Below are 7,964 nucleotides of genomic sequence, written 5' to 3'. Positions count from 1 at the left end.
GTACTTACCATTATATCTCCAGGGCTGAAACATGCTGGGCACATAGTAGGTGCTCAACAAATGACAGTTAAATCTTGGATCATTGGGGATTTTATTAGCCTGTGAGGACAGCTATAACAATACCACAGGCTGGGCATCTTCAATGACAAAAATCTATTTTCTCATATTTCTGGAGGCTGGAAGTCCAAGGTCAAGCAGGTTCGTTTCTCCTGAGGCCCCTCTCCTTGGCTTATAGGTGGCCACCTTCTCACCGTGTCTTCACATGGCCTTTACTGTGAACGTGCACACCCCTGATGTCCCTTCCTGTTCATCTAAGGACGCCTGCCCCATTGGATTAGGGCCCCCTCCCTTAGGAACTCATTTTTACCTTAGTTGTCTCTTGAAAGCCTTATTTCCAAATACAGTCACATGATAGTAAGGGCTTCAACATAGGAAATTTGGGGAGACACAATGCAGTCTTATAATAGGGTGGAAGCCTCAGTTGCTCGAGAACTAGGACAGCAAGATCGGAATTGCTACCAAGGACAAGACATGCCAGGGTAAAAGGAGGTTTATTTATTAATTTTTTTTAATGTTTATTTATTTTTGAGAGAGAGAGAGAAAGCAAGCATGAGTGGGGGAGGGGCAGAGAGAGAGGGAGACACAGAATCCAAAGCAGGCTCCAGGCTCTGAGCTGTCAGCACAGAGCCCAATGTGTGGCTTGAACCTATGAATTATGAGATCATGTCCTGAGCTGAAGTCGGATGCCCAACCAACTGAGCCACCCAGGTGCCCCAAGAGAAATTTATCCATCATGTAGTGGGTTGGTTTTCAATATCTTTCTTTTTTTTTTCTTTTAGTAACTGAAGCCCTTTCTCAAAAGCAATCTCCTGAGACAGCCTACTACATCAAGCATGCAAACTGGCTTCACTTTTGAGAGCTGAGGAAGGCTGTGTGGACCATGAGTGAGTACTGTCCCAGGAAAGCCCCCTGACCAAATCCCAGTACCTCACTTTACAGAAAAGACCTTTGAGTCTATAAGGCAGCTCGAACACTCTCTCAATTCTTCATGTCTCACAGCCGGCTTAGTCTCAGCTCAGAGAGGGGGATTGAGTCTCCAGCTCGGGGTTTATGGGCTGCAGGTGGCAGCCTGGAGCCCTAGACCGACCGGATCCCGGCGGGCCTCAAACCACGGGAGTGAGAAACATGCCTGTCATGATGCCACCAGGTGTAGCTGGGGAGGTCCGACCTCGCCCCAATCAGGATAACGACCAGGCTGCTGCCATTTTTGTATTACTAACAGCTCATCATTTTTATGAAAGGTTTAGGCCGAGTTTGAGTGAGACAAAAGCTTGCAGTTAAAGTTCTCCGATTGTATAGATCTCTATCGCCTTTATCCTAGAGCACAGGAACTGGTGAAAACATTATAAATCACTCCCAAGTGCCTCAGTTCAAATATTATTTCAGTATGCAAATTACAGTCATAAAGCATAATGAAGCACATTTGGATATCTAGTACAAAAGTCACCATATAAATATAAAATAGGAGTGAATGAATGTGGTCAGTGTTTTATTTTATAAATGCAATTTGCCTCCTGAAGCCTTTAAAGAGCTTCTGGCCAATACTTGGAGAGCTCAGCTAAATGTACTACCAGGAATTTCATCGTTTTAATCTTGAAAGAAGCAAGAATATGAATATATATGTGTGTGCATTTGTGGCTAGAGGTATAAATATAGATGGAGACGGAGAGATGAAGATAATGTCATCTTGTTCTCTGTGTTTCCTACCGATGTCCCGGTTTTAAGTAGCTCCTCTGGTGTGGCCATTCCTTGGTTCAGAGATTCTTACAGGCTGGATTCAGAAGTGTACCTTGGACCACCTTGCTTGCAGGGCTGGGGCGTGGAAGGAACTCAGACAGGAATGACTGGAGGAGCATGTGAGTGAGCCTAGCTAGGATTAGGCTGCTTTGTTGAAGAGCCAGCGTCCCTGATAACAGAGCTACGGTACTGAAGAGCCCATAGGGACCGAAATGACTTTTGTTCCAGGACGTGTGAGTGTCGTGACCCAGAGTCCTGCTCACTGCTTTGGTGTGACCTAAGTCCCTGGGATTTCTGTTCAATCACAAGTGGTAGAGTCCTTGCGGATAAATGGTAATGATAGCTTACTGTTTCAGTAGCGTAGGACCTCAGAAGTGGAATTCAGATGGTTTAAAGAGAATATTAAAAAGATAATCCCAAAAAAGGTCTTTCTTATACTCTAACCCAAATCTGTGTCCATCTCCAAACATAAATGGGAGTGAAAGTCTCATCTCTGGCCCTGTCCTTTGCTTTTGCTCCTGTCTTTCCTTTCTTCTCTTTGTCAGTTATATGCTATTCCATCTTTTATATTATAGAGGTAATACAAGAGTCCATCCATGTTGTAGAAGATTCTGGTTACCATTGCTTCTGTCAAGATCCAGCTTAAGATTGATGTTTTCTAAGAAATCTTTCCCACTCTGATACCTATCTGATAGTTTAATGACTACCTCCTTGGGACCTTAGATTTTAGTTTGTCCCATTACCAGAACTCATTGTCTATCATTTTGTAAAAATTCTATACTTTTACTTACATGTTCTATCTCTCTGAGTAGATTACCACAAAACAATGTATCAGGTACTTTTTATATTAACGAACAGATTAATAGCTTTTGGAAGGAGAAACTTCTGATTAGATTTAGAAGAGGAGAACCTCGTGCTCGCTTCGGCAGCACATATACTAAAATTGGAACGATACAGAGAAGATTAGCATGGCCCCTGCGCAAGGATGACACGCAAATTCGTGAAGCGTTCCATATTTTTAAAAAATTAAAAATAGACCTACCCTATGACCCAGCAATAGCACTGCTAGGAATTTATCCAAGGGACACAGGAGTACTGATGCATAGGGGCACCTGTACCCCAATGTTTATAGCGGCACTCTCAACAATAGCCAAATTATGGAAAGAGCCTAAATGTCCATCAACTGATGAATGGATAAAGAAATTGTGGTTTATATACACAATGGAATACTACGTGGCAATGAGAAAAAATGAAATATGGCCTTTTGTAGCAACATGGATGGAACTGGAGAGTGTGATGCTAAGTGAAATAAGCCATACAGAGAAAGACAGATACCATATGGTTTCACTCTTATGTGGATCCTGAGAAACATAACAGAAACCCATGGGGGAGGGGAAGGAAAAAAAAAAAAAAAAAAAAAGAGGTTAGAGTGGGAGAGAGCCAAAGCATTAGAGACTGTTAAAAACTGAGAACAAACTGAGGGTTGATGGGGGGTGGGAGGGAGGGCAGGGTGGGTGATGGGTATTGAGGAGGGCACCTTTTGGGATGAGCACTGGGTGTTGTATGGAAACCAATTTGACAGTAAATTTCATATATTAAAAAATAAAAAATAAAAATAAAAAAAAAAAAAAAAGAAGAGGAGAACCTCAAAGACCTAAGCACCCAAGCTTCATGACCTTCACTGACCTCGTAGTCATTTCCTTTGCCCCTGGATTGGGAAGGTTCTATGGTTCTTGGCTTCAGGAGCCCTATCCTTGTCCCTGCACCATTCTTTGTCCTTTTCTATTTGTTTGAAGCTGAGTTTCTGTTCATTGTTAAAGCCAGGCTGTCCATTACAAAGGCCTCTTCAACTTTTGTTCTAGACTACTGTTTGGGTCAGTCTCTCTAGTGTGAGTTTTCTCAGCATGTGGCCCAGTCCCCTAGCGTGCTTGATAAAATGTAGATTCCTAAGCCCAATCCTAGACCTTCAAAAAGGTCTGTGATGGGGTCTGGGAATCTGCATGTTGACATATTTACCCCAAGTGTTTCAGAAGCAGACCAGTATCCGAGAATTCTCTTTCTAGTAGCTCTGTGTTCACCGCGGCAAGGTTTATCTTGACCCTCAGTGTCTCTACTTTGCCTCATCTTCCTTCACCACCCACACAGAGCAGACTGCCTTCACTTTCTGAATGGCTCTTTCTAGTCTGTGAAGTCAGCTCTTGCACAGATGCAAAGCAGATCTGCCTACCACTGAGCTCAGTGGCCAATAAAACCCATCATTTATATAGCCACTTCTAATGCCGGTTTCTTTAACTATTTTCCACTAATTTCAGAACCCAGATATCTTCAGGGCTATGGTCTTCCCAAAGCTTTCATAATTTGCTTTCATAATTTGGCCCATACCATAGTATTTTAAATGAACACTGATCATGGCATAGGTAACAATCCCACCAAGGAAAGAGGAAGTTCTGTGTATATTCAAAGTCATGTAGTCACACGGAAGCCATTTTCAGCATATTCAAAATACTGCATATTTGCTTTAATTCCAGTACTATTTATCATGCATGCTTCATGTCCTGGATGTTATGCTTGCCAATATGGGGCTAAAAACAAGCATTAATGATCAATTCTTATACATAGTCTGTATCTTCACATTCTGATTGGTATTTGTCTGCTCAGCTGTCTAGAGAGTTGAATCAAAATGAAAGAAATCACTTGTTCGGCAAATATTTAATGAACACCACACATTGTGCTGGGTCCTGGAGACATAATGGTAACCAAAACAGACATGGTTGTTGCCTTCTTGGAAATGATAGTCTAACAGGAGATAGAGACAGCAAGGAGATAAAATAATTACATATTGCAAAATGTGTCAACTCAACACAAACCATGGCATGATATACTGTAAGGGATAGAGCGGAGATGAAGAGATATGGATGGATTCAAGATATAACTTGGGAGTGAAGCCTTCTAGATTTGCTGATGGATTGGATGTGGAAGGTTGAAAAACCAAAAGCAACCAAAGAGGATTTCTAGATTTCTGTCCTGAAAACTGAGTGGATGGTGGTATCACTTACTCATATGAGAAAGACAAGGCATATGATATTTTGCCAATGGATGGGTGGGAACTAAAAGCTCTAAATTAAATATCCCATAGTTGAGATGTTCTATGAGAAATGCAAGAGTGTATTTGGATATGTGCACATGGAATTCAGGAAAGAGCCAGGGCTAGACATTTTTCAGTAGGAAGTCATCGGTATAGAGGTAGACTAATTTTCCTGGGCACAGAATGTGGAGAGAGAAGAAAGAAACCAACAAGCTAGAAAGTATTTGAAGAGATGCTCAATGGGATCACCGCATGGAAAGATGATGTCTGAAAAGTGGAAAATGGCAAATGTTGATGAGCCCTCATGTAGTATTGGTAGTAGAGACTGGAGCAGCCATGCTGGATGGCAGTCTGGTTAGTCCATGATCAAATTCAACACATACTCCATGACTTAGCAATTCAGTTTCTGGGTGTGCAGCTCAGAGGGTCAATGGGGGACACCTCTAAGGATGTTCATGGCAGCACTGACAATCATAATGGTGGTGGTGAGTGGGAGATGATCTGTGTGTCTACTTCTGGGGGAGTGGAAAGGCAGGAAGTGGTGTGAGTATGGAATACTATGTGATAGTAAGTAACAGATCAGATAGATCTAACTAATGTTGAGTAAATAAATGCAAAACAGCATGCCACATTTAATGCAGTATGCTTACAGAAGTTAAAACAACTCTGTATTTTATAAGAATACATACAAACAAAAGGATACATGTGGAATACATCAGGATGGTTATCCATGAGGCCAAAGGAAAATGAGATTGGGAGATGGTGATGAAAGGGAATAAACACATAAATAAAACAAGAGAAGGGCCTTAAGCAGGCCCAAGATAATGGGCCATGATCTGAGGACTAATAAAACCCAGCCCTCCGGAGGCCCCAGTCAAAAGGAAATAAAAGGTGAGGAGGGGTGCCTAGGTGGCTCGGTCAGTTAAGCATCTGACTCTTGGTTTCGGCTCAGGTCATGATCTCACTGTTTGTGGGTTTGAGCCCCACATTGGGCTCTGCACTGACAGTGCAGAGCCTGCTTGGGATTTTCTCTCTCTCTCTCTCTCTCTCTCTCTGCCCCTCCCCTGCTCTGTCTCTCTCAAAATAAAAAGCTTTAAAAAAAAAGATGGGGAAAGCAGGTTCCAGACTGAAGAGCAGCAGTGGGACAGGTGAATGGAATGAATTCACTGGGTAGGTATTGTGTTTACCATGCCCTGAAACTACGTGCAAGACGCATTCAGATGTTGGTTACCTGATGGAGGTCAGGGGTTTCTCCCTTCTCATTTTTTGCAATTCCAACCCATCCCCATTCAACAAAGATTTTTACGCTTTGATTCTGGAGAGAAATGATACACAAGTCAGAACGACCATTTCTGATTTGTCTCGGGAGATACTATCCTTCAGTGATTTAAGAGTAATTGAAGTAAGAGAAATATGTTGTCCTTCAGTTTTCTCAGGTACGAAATCTTGATCATACGGCCCTCATTACCTCTTGCTGGTTTATATCAACAGCCTGCTCACTGATCCCCTTGCCTGACAGTTCTTGTCCAATCCATCCTCTGTTGCCCGGATGGTATTTCTGAAATGCAAATGTGATCAAGTCATTCCCTTCATTAAAAATGTTGTGTGGCTCACCAGTGTGTTCAGAAAAAAAAAATCCCCTGTCAGGAGTAAGGCAGCATGGTACCGGAAGATCGGGGGTTTGAGGGTTAGATAAATCAACTTGACCATCACTTGGCTGTGCAACCATATATAAGTTACCGTACCTCTCTGAATTTACTTTGTATACCTGTAAAATATGGGATAAGAATTCTTAACTTACAGGGCGGTGGTCCTCATACTTTAGTTTGTGTCAGAATCCCCTGGCGGGCCTGTTGCAATGGAGTGCTGGGACCTGTCCCCAGAGCTACTGACTCTGCAGGTCTGTGAGGGACTTAAGAAGCTGCATTTCTAATACGTTCCTAGGTGACACTGATGCTGGTGCTGCTGGTCCCAGGGCCTCACCTGTCGAACTACTTTTATAGTTTATTATGAGGACCAGGAACGATGCATGTCAAGAGCCTCCCTGCGACACCAGCCATAAACTGTTGAAGCTTTCGTGCCCCTCCATCTCTTGGTCTCCGCTTCTCAAGTTTCATTGCCCACCACCACCACGTCCTGTGTGCCAACCACAGCAAACCACTCACAGTTCCCTGAACCTTCTGTGCAGCTTTTGCCCTTAGGGGATTTTCCCTGTTCTTGTCTTTCTTCCAAGAATGTCCCTGTCCCTCCTGCCACCCATACCACAATCCTACTTTGGAAGAACCTCCTCCTTTTCAAGGCCCAGCTCAAATGCCCAGGAAGTTTTTGCATATCTTCTCCCGTTGGGATTAATTGGTCTTTCCCAGTAACGCTTCATCTATCTGTTCATTTATTCATTAGTTCCGTAAATATTTATTGTCACCATGTGCCAGACTCCGTGCTAGCTGTTGGGAGCACGGTGGTGAGCAAAAAACAGTAGGGATATTGTCCCTACTCTCAAGGAGTTCAAAGCCTTAGAGGGGAAAAGAGATGGCCCTCAAATAAACACAAATGAATGTAAAATTACAATAGTGACCAGCAGTTAAGGGGGTGGGTGAGGGTGATGCTGCTTTAAGCATTTAGACGAAGATTCACAGAGGTTTAAAACGACCCCCTTTCTATATGAACCATTGAACTCTGTAAGGTTGGAATGAGGCAATAATCCAAAAATCAGCTGGGGATGCATAGCGCCTGGTATACAATGAACGTATTTTCTGACCCATTACAAGATTATTTCCTTAATTTTCATGATGGCATGATATGGAATCTCACCATGAACACTTGCTGAGCACATAGTATGTCCTTGCCAGTATTCTAGCTGTAGCTACTCTCAGAAGTGTCAAGATGAATAAGATGCCACCTTTAATTCATTCCCCATACCACAGTCAAAAAAGAAATCTCCGAAACACAACTATATCACTCCCTATTTAAAACCTCTCGGCTGCTCCCCCTGTGTTCTTGGGAAAACTCCAGACTCTTTATGTAGGCTATAAGGCCCTTTGTGATCTTCGGATCTGGTGTATATCTTCTGTTTCAGCTGCTA

General features: G+C 42.8%; 1 non-coding gene across 1 annotated transcript; it reads left to right on the top strand.

Moving 5' to 3' along the window:
* The first annotated feature begins 2,710 nt into the window (after window positions 1–2,710).
* Window positions 2,711–2,817, top strand: LOC145714816 (U6 spliceosomal RNA). The gene has a single exon (XR_014137007.1). It is a non-coding gene; the product is annotated as a U6 spliceosomal RNA (small nuclear RNA).
* Window positions 2,818–7,964: the final 5,147 nt, after the last annotated feature.

The sequence above is a fragment of the Panthera onca genome, chromosome X, assembly GCF_046562875.1.
Source record: "Panthera onca isolate mPanOnc1 chromosome X, mPanOnc1 haplotype 2, whole genome shotgun sequence".
Classification (NCBI taxonomy): domain Eukaryota; kingdom Metazoa; phylum Chordata; class Mammalia; order Carnivora; family Felidae; genus Panthera; species Panthera onca.
The sequence above is the reverse complement of the archived record's forward strand: the minus strand, read 5'-3'. Positions and strand labels throughout refer to the sequence as shown.